Consider the following 15,452-nt stretch of genomic DNA (forward strand, 5'->3'; position numbering starts at 1 on the left):
TTGGTGAGAATGTGTCACGATACTACATTTTAAAGCTACCCAATTCTGCACAAGTAAAATTCATGAAAACGATTGGTAAGGTATTAATTGTTTTCCCTGCAAGAGTAAGGAGTAAACATCCATGCACCTGCAGTAGTTAAAAGTCTTATTCCTGAGTTGGGTATTGAATTCTATGATGCTTATTACTATATAGCTTAAAAATAAATTGATAAATAAAAAGGAGTGCAGTTTTTGCACCAGTAATGAGAATGTGATATGATCCAAATTTATGATTAATCTGGCAGTGCAGAACTCACATCCATTTAAAAACATCTAATATAGACTGTTAAGAATTGGCTTTTTCTTTATTGCATGAACACACCACAGTCAACTCAATCATTCTCTAATGACTTAGCAACAATCATTCATCTTGTTCTTGGCATTTATGATTCATGGGTATTGATGAGATTATAATTTATGCAAATAAACGTGGTCCAGAAAGGAAGATATGAATGAAGAAGCCCCCAAAAAATGCCAAGTCTGGATCAATGATGACTCTCCTAGGGTGTCTGAATTAAGGATTCTGATTAAACTCTATAGCTTTAAGGTCATTATAAGAAGAGATCGAGTTATTCCCTCTCTGGGAAAGGTGCGTGCGGCATGAGAAGGGAATATTCAGTATCCTGTTTTTAGGCTGTATGTTCCTTGTGTATGGATTTTTTTATTTTTGTAAATGAAATAATGCATGATTGGGGGGGTTTGTTTTTTTAAGTTTTTCTTTTTTTTTTTTTTAAGGGGAGGAGGGGATAATTAGGTTTGTTTGTTTATTTTAGAGGAGGTACTGGGGATCGAACCCAGGATATAGTGCATGCTAAGCATGCGCCCTACCACTTGAGCTATACCCTCCCTGAAATAATGCATGATTAAAGAAAGACGTGAACAAATGGATGAAGACAAGGAAAGCCACTGTTCAATTATGAGAGTATGTTTTCAGATATTTCTGAAGCACTAAGGTCTAGGAAAATAAATATATCAAGGTTTTACCTCTTTCAGCAGAGAGCAAATAGACAGGTATGCCCATGAACCAATGTTGTTATTACGGACTGATGGTGGGTTGCTGATTATTTATTTTATTAAGAAAAGGGCAAAATGTTTGCACAAATAATTAGACATCTAATTGAAAAAAAGAACAGTCATGGACCAATGATGAGAATATGTCCTCTAACAAGAGTTATGATGAATTTAAGATGGTTTACTGTGAGGATATGATCACATGTTAATATTATTGAAAAAGTTTTGTCCAGTGAGTTATAATTATAATGATAACATATTATAATTATATTTTGTTATTAGTGAATGAATTAATAGATTTTTACTTAATAGAATATTTTACTTAAAAGATGCTTACCACATACCAATGAGGAGCTTTATTATGAAATAAGGACAATGATTATTCTGTTTTACACAGTTGGTTTCCATACTTTAAAAAAAGCAAGGCTTTTCTGTTTTGCATAATGTGCACATAGACAGACGCACGTAACAGTATTTTGTTTCTTGATTACTGCCCATTTTAGTGCTTTCCCTTTTCTTTATATAATGAACAACTGGTGAACTGATTCCATGGGTGATTTAAATGAATGAATGAGTGAATGAATACATAAAGCAGAGTCAAGCATGGCCATGGAACAAGAATAAAAATTTATCAGTTTGCACAAGAAAGAGCCATTAAAAAAGGATGACCTAATTTTACCTATGTGAAGGTGAAGTTCTGACTTGTGGGTTAGGTAGTGGATTCAGTGGTGTTCGTTATATTGCTTAAACTTAAAATTAAATACTTGAGTAAATAAAAAATAGCGATAGTCTTGGGCCAATGAAATGAAAGAAGTTTTAGGTCTAATCGAGAACTCCACAATTAGTATCCTCTAAACATACTGAAATTTAATACTGAATTTTAAGGCCTGGTTTTCCCCTCAGAATTAACACACCATAGCTGCTTTCATCCTCTAAAGGTGAAGAGTTTGGCTGACACCTCTCTGACTAAGAAGCATAAATACCAAGGTGAGTAACATTCAAAGTTTATGTTCTGGGTTAGGGGAATTTGTTCATGGGTGTTCACTGGAATATTTCCAAGTAATGAATAGCTACAAAAAGTACAAAAATAAAGAGTGCTGTACCTTCCCAGGGACAGGAATAGCCTACGCAGCACAGATAATGATGTTTAATTCAGTTCTGCACAGCTGATGACTTCTAAAAAAAGGTGGAATATGTTTCACGCCTTTTCAGAGATGTTTGCTGTTCTCTTTTATATTTACATGACAGTTGATTTTGACATTTTTCCCCTCAAAAGATCTGTGAGCGGGAGCACGTGTGTGCCACACAGAAGGTCATTGAAAGGGAGGCCTACTGTTACTAGCTCTGTAGGAAATGAGCATGGAGATAGATGTCAATAACATTCAAGGATTTTATTTTCAAGATTTTATAATTTATAAGTACTGATTGTGTTCATGTTAGATGAATGACTGAATCAATAAACCGAGGGATAAAGGACTGAAGGAAAAGATTGAAGAGCTCGGACCAGTAAACACTCCTAGGGTGGGGGTTGGATAGCAATCAATCCAACATTGTAATTAATTCCTGCCTCAAAATCTGTGGCCCACTGAAAAAAGGCATAAGGTAAATGCTTTGGGGAGTGAACTCATGAATGGATAAAGAAACATGTAAATGAATGAGGAATAGGAGGACTACACGTTAGTGCTTGTTTGGAACCCTGGGTTCTGTAGAGAAATAGTTCAAAGCTCTTAACCCTTCCATGAGGACAGTATAGACAGAGATACCTAAGAATTCAGGTTGATGCTTCTGTTGCTTAGTTGATTGTTTTAATTAGGAAAGGGACAAAAATAGTTTACATAAATAGCTGCTTAAAGCTGCTTAAGTAACTGCTTTTTTGAGACAGGGCCAAATATGAATCAATATTGAGAATGTGTCATATGATCAGAGTTATGATTGTTTTAAACTGAGTTTTATGTTTTAAAAAATCAAGAGAGGATTTAGTCAGTTAAGTCCATGGGCCATGACCATTAAGCAGAGTATGTTTCAGTGCTCCTGTTCACTGTCTCAGTTTTTACTGATGCTGATATGAAGTTATAAGGGAATGAAGGAATGTGTTTAACGTTTTTAATTATTCAAAAGAAGCCCAAAGAAGGGCCAATGAGGAACATGTGTTATGAACCAAAGATAACGATTACTCCTGATACACCTAAATGTTGTCCAGATAAAGAAAGAGAACTCGAGACTCCTCCCACTGGCTGAAGTACACAGAAAAATTTACATGGAGGAATTCTTTAGAAAGATGTGTAAATGCTTAACTTATTTTATGCCTAATTATACACATGAATAAATAAATGAGTCACTAGACATATAAATCAGGAAAATTTGTGCGAATTGGTGAGCATATGCTGCAAAACAAAAATTTATATTTCTCCAATTTTGCACAAGTTGAGATCCATTAAAAACAATAAACAAGCTATTAAATTTATGGATAGAGAGTAAATAGACACATATTTATGATAGATAAGCGTTCTTATTCTCATGTTGGTTTTCATTATATTATTTAAAAATAAAAATTAAATGAGTCAATAAATAAGGAGTGCCATCCTTGGGCAATAATGAGATTATTAAATGACCCAAGTTTATAATTAATCTAATACTGCAAGACTGACTTCCATTAAAAACGTCTAACTCTAGGCTTTTTCTTTTGAAAGTCTGCATTTTCACCAAATGAACATACTACATATCATCTAATCATTATCAAATGCTAAAGATCCTGGCGTTTACAAACTCTGTGGGTAAGGAGAGAAATGAGTGGTGTAAGTAACAGAGTTTATATTCTTGGGGTTGGGAGGTTGGTTTATGGATGTTGCTTAAATTTTTCAAAGGAGCAAATGGGTATATTAATAAAGAAAACGAAATAACACCACCGGGGACCAGAAGTGGGATTTACGATTAATTTGATTTAGCACTCCTAAAGTCCAATAAAGAAAAAGATGCAGGTGTTTCTTCATTTCTAGAGCTTCACATTGTGGTGTTTTATGTTTGCATTGCAATTCATTTAAGCACTCTTCCATTAATAAAGATTTAGGCTATTAAATTTTTGAGGGAGGAGCACATAAGAAGATGGACAAAATTTCTGGTGTTTCAGTTGTGGAGTAAGGTTGTGGGCACCTTGGTTATTCATTGCATCATCTTTAAAACTAAAAAAAATTTTTTTTTAATTTTTGGGAGAAGTAATTAGGTTTATTTATATATTTGTAGATGACAGTACTGGGGATTGAACCAGGACCTCATGCATGTTGAGCCCATACTCTACCACTGAGCTATACCATTCCCCTTCATTGCATAGTGTTTAAATGAAAAAGCGTCAGGCATGGACCACTGGAACTGATATGAAGCAAGGATGCTGATTAATTTATATGTGCAAAAAGCACATATATGTTGCAAAAAAAGTCCTTGTCTATTAGCACTGTGGGAAATGGGCATATAGACAGTTATTAGTGATATTCAAGGATGTTGTTCTTGGGCTTTTGGATTCATGAAAATTGATTGTATTATTATTATTATGAGTGAATCAAGGAATAAAGCAATTAAACGAAATCTAAATAAAGGAAGAAGATGCTCAGTATTGACCAATGCTAAGTATTCTGAGATGTAGGAATCAAAGATTTTGATTAAGCTCTGTAACTTTGAGATTCATTAGAAAGAAAAAATCTGTTTACTTCCTTTGTGGAAGAAGGGCTTACAGCAAAAGTCAGTAGTCAAAGATGTGATCCTTGAGCTTTAGTTCTTAATGTCTGTAAAATGTATCTTAAGTGAAGCAATGCAAGGATAAAGAAGCGTAAATGAATGGTGACCAATGATGCAAATTTGCAGTGAAACAAGGATTATTATTAAATGCATTATTTCCTGAAGCACAGAGTGTCATAACCGAAATAGATCAAGTCTCTCTTAACTGTTTTCCATGGAGGAAAAACTAATTCTGTCCCAGGAGAGTGCATGTTGTTGTTTTGGATTTGTGTTGAGTAGTTGGTTGTTGATTTATTTAGAAAAGGAACAAATCATTTAAATTAAAAATAATTGTTTAAGTGCCTAATTGGAAAAAGGTCAAGCATGGACTAATATCGAGAATATGATAGAGTGTATGATCAAATCAATTCTGTTCACTGACTGTTATTTGTAAAACAAAAAAGGATCTAACAGGTTATATCTGTGGACAGTGAGCGTATGGAAACATTTGTATTTGTCAGTGTTCTTGTCCAGGGCCTTGGCTTGCGTTCATTTTGGATGAATTGTTAAAAGTTAATGAGTGAGTGAGGGAAGGTATAGCTCAGTGGTAGAGCATCTGCTTAGCATGCACGAGGTCCTGAGTTCAATCCCCAGCACCTCCATTAAAAATAAATAAATAAAAAGCTAATTACCTCCTCCCCTCCAAAAGAAATAATCAATAAAATCTTTAAAAAATTTAATAAACGAGTGAGTTCATATTTTGGTCAATTATTTAAAAGAAGGTAGAACATGGGTTGGTGAGGAGTAGGTATCACGAAACGATGATTAAATTATTTTAGATGGAAATAAAAGAAATCTAGACATACCCCACTTTGGACAAAGTGCATATCAGCCGTTGCATGAAATGGTATTTCAGTTTGGATACTGGTAGGTTTTACTCTTTTTCTTTAAAATATGAATAAATGATCAAATTATTCTTAGAGTAGGTCAATGCAAGATAAGCATGAGTGAGTCACTAAGTGTATAAATTAGGGTAAATCTTGGACCAATATTTCATGGTACACTCTAAGCAATGCATGAATATGGTCCCTTAAAAAAAGGTAAGTGAGGCTGTGAACTATGCGGTTGGGGAGTTTATAGATATAGTAGTACTAGTTACATTAACTATTTTTATGTTAGGTGGTAGATTTAACAGAATTCGCTACATTACTTAAAAATTAAGCAGTAAACAAGTCAATATATAAAAAGTCAACAATGAGAATGTGATTGTAACCAAGGTTTATGATTAATCTAGTACCTCATGACTCCAGTTCATTAAAAAGTTAAATTTATGCTGTTCCTAACTCTATAAAATGTGCATTTTACTTCACAGAATGAAAGCATTATAGCTGATTTAATTAATTAATAGTAATAGAGATTTTAGTCTTTACCTCTGTTGGTAAGATCCTAGAGAATGTGGTTGATAAGAGTGAAAATTCATGTCCTTGGTGAAGGTGATTTGTTCATCATCGCATTATGTCAGAGGAATAAATAATAAATACATAAATAAAAATCAAAGGATGCCATGCAGGGACACCAATAATGGTAATTAACCAAATTATACAATTAATCCAATTATGGGCAACTGAAGTTCATTAAAAAGATGGAGGGCTTTTATTCATCTTCAGAGTTTTTAATAGTATACTTTATTTTGTCCCATGGTTAAATTAAACCTTTCCTCAGTGATAGAGATCTAGGTCATAACTTCTTGGATGGGGAGTAGGTAGGAAGAGAGATGATAATATTGATGTCCTCATTGTGAGAGATGATGGTGGTTTGTTGATCATTGTATTGTATTAGTTATTTATCACTGTGTAACAAACTACCCTACAGCTTAGTGGCTTAAAGCAACAATAAATATTTGTTCCTGTCACAGTTTCTATGGGGCAGGAATCCAGGAGAGGCTGGGAGGGCAGTTTTGGCTTAGAGTCTCCTGTGAGGTTTCCGTCAAGATGTCAGGTAAAGTTGCAGTCATATGAAGGCTTGGGCTGGAGGCTGTGTTTCCATGGCTCCCTCCCATGGCAAGAAAGTTGGTGCTAGTTGTTGTTGGGAGGCCAGAATTTCTCCCTACACGGACCTCTCCTCAGAACTGCTTGAGTATACTTACAGCATGACAGCTGACTTCCTCTAGAGCAATCAGTCTGAGAGAGAAGAGTTTTTAATACAAACCTCAGTGTATTTATCACTTAGACTCAGAAGTCATTCATCATCGCTTCCCCTGTATTCTATTGATCATAGAGGCCAGACATGATTTAATAGGGGTGGAGACTACACAGCCATGAATACCAGGAGTCATGGATCAATGGGTGCCATCTTGGAGGCTAGTTACCACATGGACAGTCTTTAAAACATGCAAAAATTAAATAAAAGAAGGGCAAGCACGGACAAAGTATAAATATGGGATTGATGTAAAGCAAGGGAGCTGATAACCTGTATGTGTAAATCTCAGATCTGCTGCCAAAAAGATGTCATCTCTTACAGTTTTATGGAAACACAAACCTATAAATACAGCTTAGTAATATTCTAAGATTGTTTTAGGTTTTCTGATTTTTATATATTGACTTTATTGTTGTGAATGACTTAATGATAAAATCAGTAAACAAAGGTATGCATGAATGGAGAAGGTGCCAAGTTTGAACCAGTGATTACCTGTGGTGTCTGAAACAATGATTTTGATTAAAGCCTATAAATCTTGAGACCTAGTTAATGCCTACTTAGTAAAGTCACTTACAGCAAGAAGTTAGTAGTAGTCAGGGTTTTGTGTTTAGGGTATTAAGTTCCATTGATTTGGATTGTATTACTGTAAGTGAATTAATAATTGAATAAATAAATAAATAAATAAATATATATATATATATATATATATATAAATGAAGACAAGGACAGCCCTATGTGGCCCAATTATGAGAGTGTGTAATGTCTTTATTACTATCAATACATTTCTGAAGCACTCGGTTCCAACATGAATCGATTAAGTCGAATACCTATTTGGTAGTTGCAAATAGAGATAAGCACCTCGAAATCAATGTTGTTATTCTGCACGATTTGGGAAGTGCTGGCTGCTTATTGAAAATGAGGAAACACGATCTAGTTGGTTACGCCTGGGAGTAATGAGCATGTGAACAGCTCTTAATACCATTCACGTTTCTGATCCAGTTTTTTGTTCTTGGGTGTTGATGATACTAGGAGTGAATGTGTGAAGACGTCCATCTTTCAACCAATTATTCTGAAGACAGTAAAGCAAGGTTTCTCAACCTTGCACTGTTGATGTTTGGGGCTGGATAACTCATTGTTGTGGGAGACTGTCCTGTATATTGTAGGGTGCTTAGGAACTTCGCTGACTTCTGCTAACCAGATGCCAACATTGACCTCTCCCTCCCAGGTGTGACAATCAGAAATATCTCGGCATTGGCAAATGTCCTCTGGGGGCAGTACTGCCCCCGTTGAGAACCATGGCGGGTAAAGCATGGACCAATGAGAAACATGTAATAAAAAAAACAACGCGACTCATTTGTCCTGTTGCACTTTACTGACACTCAAAGAAACAAACAAACTGGGCTCTTCCCGCTTTAGCTCAGGTTCGTGCGTATGGTTGCTATAATTGTGTCACAATTTGAGTTGTTGGTGGCTCAGCCACATTATGTTTACTCTGGAAAAACAGATACTCATTATACTCATGAGTACAAAAGTAAATGAATAAATAAAACAATGAATGAATAAATAAATACATAAAGGAGGGGCTAGCATGGACTGTTGTGGAAATACGCCATGAAAAAGTATTTAAATTCATCCAATCCTGCACACGTGACATCTGTTTTTAGGGAGAATGTTGTGGATGTTTACCACGTTGGGAGAGAGGGCATTGAGGGCTACTTGTAATAGTTGTTTTATCTTCTTGAGTTGAGTGTTAGGTAAGTCAGTAAGTGATGTGCTAGGCCATTCTTGGGCCATTGATTAAGATGTGGTGTGAATCAAAGTTTATGACGGATCTGATACAGGCTTACTAATATTCCTTAAAAAAATCTAAATGTAAACTCAGATTCTTTTTAAAAATATGCTTTATTTAGCACAGTGGATCAGCTACACTTGACTTAATTATTCTCTGTTGGTGCAAATCTTGGCTGTCCTTTCTGTGGGTAAAAAGTCTTGAAACAGATCTAAGTAATAATCAAAGTTCATGTTCTTGATTTGGGGGCTTTGTTCATGTTTATTTTAGAGAAGTAAATAAAAAGCACCATGCATTGACCAATGATAGAAGTGTATTATGAAAAAAAAACCCCCAAAATTAGGTAACTCCAATTCAACACTAGTTTGGCTGTTAAAGGAAATAAGACGGAGGACATTTTTGTCACTTTCAGAGTTAATTACTCTTCCACTTTAGTTTTTGCACCACGGCTAATTTAGATTTCCTCAAGTGACCTAGGCTGTTGACTCTTTAACGGGAGCACATAAGAAGATGGTTAATATTGTCAGGGTTCCTGGTGTGGGATAAGATGATGGGTTCATGGTCATTTGTTGCACCATATTTAAACTAGGGACAGATTAAATGAAAAGGAGTAAGCATGGATCAGTAACAAGTACAGGATTTCTAAGAAGCAAGGAAGTTATTGAATCCCTGTGTGTGACACTGAGATTCATTTGTTGACCTTGGCAATTTCAAGGTTCTTAATTTTGGAATTTTTCTGTGTTGATTTTGTTATTGTTAGTGAATCAATGAATGAACCAATAAATAAAGCTGCAGATGAATGAAGAAAAAGAATGCCAAGCATAGACCAATGATGAGTATCCTGGGGTGTCTGAATCTGGAATTTTGATTAAGCCTTATAGCTCTGAGATCTATTAGAAAAAGAAAATTACCCTATTATCTCTGTGGGAAGTGATCGTATAGCAGAAGTGAGGAAGTGTCAGTTCTTGTTCTTGGTCTGTTGAGATTCTTGAGTATAGATTATATTTTAAGTAAATCAGTGTGTGAATAAAATATGTAAATGAAGACAAGGAAGGCCTTGAATGGACCAATTATGAGAGTATATAATTAAATAAGGAACAAGATAATACAATTTGGAAGTGCTGAGTTAATATAAATAGATCAAGGCTGATAAAATTAAACAGATCAAGGCTCTTACACTTTTTGGGTGAGGAACATAAAACACAATTGTATGTAAGGATCAACGTTGTAGTTGATGGGTAGCAGATTTTTTTTTTTTAAGATGTTCCTCCTTTTCTTAAAGTCTTTATCTTTGGGGGGCAGTTTTAGGTTCATGGCAAAATTGAGCGGATCATACAGAGATTTCCCGTAATCCCCCTGGCTCTACACACATATATCCTCCATCACACACTAGAGAGGTACATTTATTATAACTGATAACTCTTCACTGACACATCATTATCACCCAAAGTTGACATCAGGGTTCACTCTTGGTTGTAAATTCAGTGGCTTCGGACACGTGTATAATGACATATATCCACCATTATTGTATCATACAGGATATTTTACTGCCCTAAAATCCTGTCCTGTCCCCTCTCTTCCCTCTAACCTCTGGCAACCTCTCCATTTACTGTCACTCTAGTTTTGCCTTTTTCAGAATCTAATAGGGTTGTAATTATACAATATGTGGCCATTTCGTATTGTCTTTTTTTTTTTTTAACTTAGTTATATATTTAAAATTCCTCATGCCCTTTCATGGCTTTGATAGCTCATTTCTTTTTGTACTGAATAATCTTCCATTGTTTGGATGTAACTCGGTTCATTTATCCATTCACCTATTGAAAGATGTCTTAATTGCTTCCAAGTTTTCACAATTATGAATAAAGCAGCTGTAAACATCCATGTGCAGGTTTTTGTATGGACATAAGTTTTCAGCTCCTTTGAGTAAATACCAAGGAGTGCAATTTCTGTATCATATGGTAAGAATAGGTTTAGTTTTGTCAGAAGCTGCCCAACACCTATTCTAAAAGGTGTGTAGTGGTATTTCATTGTTTTAATTTGCATTTCCCTCATTTCCCTGTTAAGGTCTTTGACTCATTTTTTAATCAAGTTATTTTCTTAATGTTGATTTTAAGGAGTCTTTGTTTTGGATAACAGTCATTTATCAGACATGTCTTTTGCAAGTACTTTTTTTCTTAGTCTGTGGCTTATATTTTGTTCTCTTGAAAATTTCTTTGCATCCATGTTCATCTTTCCCGCTTTTTGATTTTTGTAATTTGAGTACCCGAAGTCTACTCTCTTAGCAAATTTCCAGCATACAATATGATATTATTAACTACAGTTACCATGTTGCACGTTAGATTTCTAGAACTTATCCATCTTACATAACAAAAATTTTGTACTTTTGACCAACATTTTTCTATTTCCTCCCTGCTCCTGGTAACCACTTTCCTAGACTCTGCTTCTGTGAATTCAACTTTTTTTAGATTCCACATGCGAGATCAGCATTTTTCTTTGTCTGACTTATTTCACTTAGCATTGTGTCCTCCATGTTGTTGCAAAGGACAAGATCTCCTTTTATAAGTCTGAATAATATTCCACTGTATATATACCACAATTTATTTAGCCATTCACCTGTCAACAAATACTCAGTTCTTCATTTAAAAATTTTTTAGTATTTTTAATTGAGGTATAATCAGTTTACAATGTTGTATCAATTTCTGGTGTACAGCACAGTGCTTCAGTCATACATGCACATACATGTATTCATTTTCATGTTGTTTTTCACCATAAGCTACTACAAGATATTGAATATACTTCCCTGTGCTGTACAGTATAAACTTGTTTATCTGTTTTATAAATACCAATCAGTAGCTGCAAATCTCAGACTCCCAGTTTAACCCTTCCCGTATGCATTCAATGCTATAAATTTCCCTCTAAGCACTGTTTTTGCTGGTGTTTTTTGTTTGTTTGTTTTGTTTTGTTTCTGAAATAGGAAACATTAATATGAATGGATAATTGATTGTCTCATTGAATGACAAGCAGTTATGGACACATGTGGACAATATTTCATATAAGAAAGATTAGGATTGATTGGGTTGTATTTGTTAAGTTTTATTAATAAACCAAACATGATCCAATCAGTTATGGCTGTGACTAGGACAGATGTTTGTATCATTCAGGATTTATTTCTATTGTCTTTGCACTCACAGGTATGGTTGTATTATAACTGAATGAATGTATAAAATCCCATCTTTGTTCTTTAAAATAAGGGAAAGTGCAGATCATTGGAGACCATGTTTTATGAGACAATGAAAATTATTAATTTGAGTTTTTGCTAATGATTATAGAAAGAAAAAATTCCTACTCTATTCTCATTTTTGATAAGGGACATATAGTTCACTGCATATAATAGTATTTCTGTTCTGTATGACTGGCTGGTTTACCATTTTGACTTTTTTCATATGAGTAATTAAGTGAACAAGTGAATGTATAAATGAACAAGTGAAATAGAATCAAGTGTGAGTCATTACTGAGAATGGAAAAAGGGTTTTTTTTTACAGGATTATGTGTGCTCTTCTTTTTTAATTGAAGTGTTGTTGATGTATAATACATAAATTACATATGTACACTATAATGAACCACAGTTCTTAAAGGTTATACTCCATATATAGTTATTATAAATTATTTGCTATATTCTCCACGTCATACAACATATCCTAGTAGATTGTACCTCTTAATCCCCTCCCCCATATTGCCCCTCCCCCTTTCCTCTTTCCACTGGTAACCACAAGTTTGTTCTCTGTATTTGTGTCTTCTTCTTTTTTGTTATAGTCACTAGTTTGTTGTATTTTGCAGATTCCACATATAAATGATATACAGTCTTTATCTTTCTTTCTGACTTATTTCACTTAGTATAATGCCCTTCATATCCATTCATGTTGCTGCACATGGCAAAATTTCATTCTTTTTAATGGCTGAGTAGTATTCCATTGTGTATCTGTGTGTGTGTGTGTGTGTGTGTGTGTGTGTGTATCACATCTTTTTTATCTGTTCATCTGTTGATGGATATTTCAGTTGCTTCCATATCTTGCCTATTGAAAATAATGCTGCTGTGAACACTGGGGTGCATGGATCTTTTTGAATTCCAGTCATTGTGGTTTTGATTTGCATTTCCCTGATAATTAGTGATGTTGAGCACCTTTTCATGTTCCTGTTGGCCATCCGCATTTCCTCTTTGGAAAAATGCCGATTTAGTTCTTCTGCCCAGTTTTTAATCAGGTTGTTCGTTTTTTTGATGTTGAGTTGTATAAGGTGTTTGTGTATGTTGCATATTAACCCTTTATTGGGTTTAAGTGTAGCCTAATAAGGATTTAAATCTATCCAATTCTGCAAAAGTAGCATCCATTAAAATTATCTTTTATTCTGTTAAAACTGTTAAAATATAAAGATACTTTGATAAATATCATTCTTATGTGGTGGATTCAACAGTGGCTATTACATTATCTAAAAGTAAAATTAAAATACTGGATTAATTAAAAAGGATCGATGTTTATAGCTACCTATTTCCACATAATTAACATATGTTTAAAATTGAGTTTAATTCTCCCTTTTCCTCTGCAGAATTACCACAGGACAGCACACTTACTCATTTTCTAAGAAACAAAACCTTGGCAGTTAGCTCTGTGGGTTAAAAACATAGAGACAAATACGTAAGTAAGCCTTGAAGTCCCCATCCTTGGTTAGGATGACTTGTTCACAAGTATTTAGTAGTATTTCAGAAGAATCAATGTGTATAAAGGAAATAATTATACAAAATATGGACCAATGATGGGAATATGTTATAAATCAAAAATTGTGCTTAATCTAGTTCAGCACAACTGACATGATTAAAAAAAGATGGCAGTCATTCCATTCATTTTTAGGACTATTTAATGTTGCGTTTTATTTTCCACTGCAAATGACTTAAACATTTCCAAATTGGTTTAATTCTGGCTGATAACTGTTTGTGCGGCAGCCCACAGCATATGGAAGATACTGTGTTAGAGAAGTGATTAAAGAAGGTGGTTTTAACACTTTTCATTGAACCATCTTTAAAACGTGGGCAAATTAAATGAAAGAAAGCCACAGAAGGACCAGTGGTGAATGTGGATTGGGTATGACATTTGGATGTTAACTAATCACACATGTTCTCTGAGGTCCATTATAAAAGGAGACCTTGTTCCTGGAATTTTAGGATTGTATTGTTATTCATGGGTCAATTAATAAGTAAATGAATAAAGGTACAAAGGAAGAAAAACGTGTCTGGATCGATGATGAGTACCATGGGGTATCTGAAGGAGTTTTGATGAAACCCGTATGGAATTCTGAGGTCCATTACAGAGACACGTAGTAAAATTATCCCCTCTGGGAAATGAGTGCATGGTACCTTGTAGTTGCACTTTTGTGGTGGCTGGGGATGGCCTGTATCTTTATTATAAAGTTGGCCCATAAGTAAATAAAGTGTTTCAATGAATGAAGGAAAGAGAGTAAGTCATGTACCTGTTATTAGGGAATGTAATGAAACATGGATTATTCGGATCTAACTGAGACTCTGACTCCCAATAAATTAATAGTAGAGGATTTTACTCCTTTGGAGTGGAGTGTATGGTCATTTGCATGTAACAGTCAGTTTTTGTTCTGTGTGGGTGGTGGGTTGCTGACGGGCTGTTGTTAAGGAAATGGAAATACATTTACTCATGCAAATAGTTGTTCAAATCACCACATAACAGAGCCAAACAGAGACCAAGGATGAGAATGTGACACTATGACACTTCTAATGGAGCCAATCTTTTCTTCACTGATTTTTATTAAAACAAAAAAGAAGCAAGTCTTTTATTCTCAATAGCAATGACTGTTGATTGACATAAATTTTGTTCAGTGTTTTTGTCTCGTGGATAAGATCACAGGTACTGATATGTTTGTATAAGGGGAAGAAAGTATAATTTTATGTCTGAGTATATTTTTAAAAAGTCAGCAAACCACAGACGAATTGGAAACAATGTTTTGATACGAGGCTACTGATTCATCTTGTTTTCCGAGGGAGATGTTTGAGGAAAAATTCTAATCTCTTTTATTTTTGAAAGTTACACCTGAACCTTCCCAAGTTCCAGCAATTTGGTTCTGGTTTGATGTTTAACCATTTTGAGTTGTCTTTAGGAAAGTGAGGAAATGGTATTATTATTTCTTGAATAATAAAAATAAATCAGTAAGTGAATGAATCCACAAATCCATACAGTGGAGGACTGATGAGACCGTACCATGAAACAAACATGTCTAATTCTGCACGAATAAGTCCCGTAAGACGAGGACCTTGGCTCTCTCTATGTGGGTAGCAAGTAAACTCAGATGTCTCAAATTATAGTTTTTTTTATTTTGTTTTGGGCAGTGAATTCAATGGTATTCATATTATTTAATAGTAAAATTTAAGTAAATAAATAAGAGTGCCATTCTTAGGAAAATGATGAGAATGTGATGTGGGGTAGGATTTATGGTTAATCTAGTCTTCCTGACAAATTTCAGTTCTAAAAAGCTAACTATCTTTATTCTTTTGAATAATAGACCTTTTTTTTCCTTTAGAGAGTGAACACCCCACAGCTGATTTAATCATTCTTTACTGGTGAAGACCCTGGCTATTATGTCTGGGACTAAGGAGCTTTATAAAGACTGAAGTAAGGAAATATCACTGTTG

The 15,452-nt window shown here is 34.6% G+C and overlaps 1 protein-coding gene and 3 non-coding genes across 5 annotated transcripts in view; all 4 read left to right on the forward strand.

Annotated features, from left to right (window-relative positions):
- The window catches only part of LOC116153619 (uncharacterized), a 136,246-nt gene that overhangs the window by 11,881 nt on the left and 108,913 nt on the right, over positions 1–15,452 (forward strand). For both annotated transcript variants that reach the window (XR_010381088.1, XM_064486257.1), the window contains exons 3-6: positions 1,954–2,037; positions 3,741–3,845; positions 13,346–13,434; positions 15,341–15,432. The gene's annotated coding sequence lies outside the window, so the exon portion shown is untranslated. The remainder of the gene's footprint in view (positions 1–1,953; positions 2,038–3,740; positions 3,846–13,345; positions 13,435–15,340; positions 15,433–15,452) is intronic.
- Positions 521–592, forward strand: LOC116153733 (small nucleolar RNA SNORD113/SNORD114 family). The gene has a single exon (XR_004137616.1). It is a non-coding gene; the product is annotated as a small nucleolar RNA SNORD113/SNORD114 family (small nucleolar RNA).
- LOC116153728 (small nucleolar RNA SNORD113/SNORD114 family) lies at positions 9,566–9,637 on the forward strand. Its single transcript, XR_004137611.1, has one exon. It is a non-coding gene; the product is annotated as a small nucleolar RNA SNORD113/SNORD114 family (small nucleolar RNA).
- LOC116153715 (small nucleolar RNA SNORD113/SNORD114 family) lies at positions 14,028–14,099 on the forward strand. The gene has a single exon (XR_004137599.1). It is a non-coding gene; the product is annotated as a small nucleolar RNA SNORD113/SNORD114 family (small nucleolar RNA).

The sequence above is a fragment of the Camelus dromedarius genome, chromosome 5, assembly GCF_036321535.1.
Source record: "Camelus dromedarius isolate mCamDro1 chromosome 5, mCamDro1.pat, whole genome shotgun sequence".
NCBI classification, from domain to species: domain Eukaryota; kingdom Metazoa; phylum Chordata; class Mammalia; order Artiodactyla; family Camelidae; genus Camelus; species Camelus dromedarius.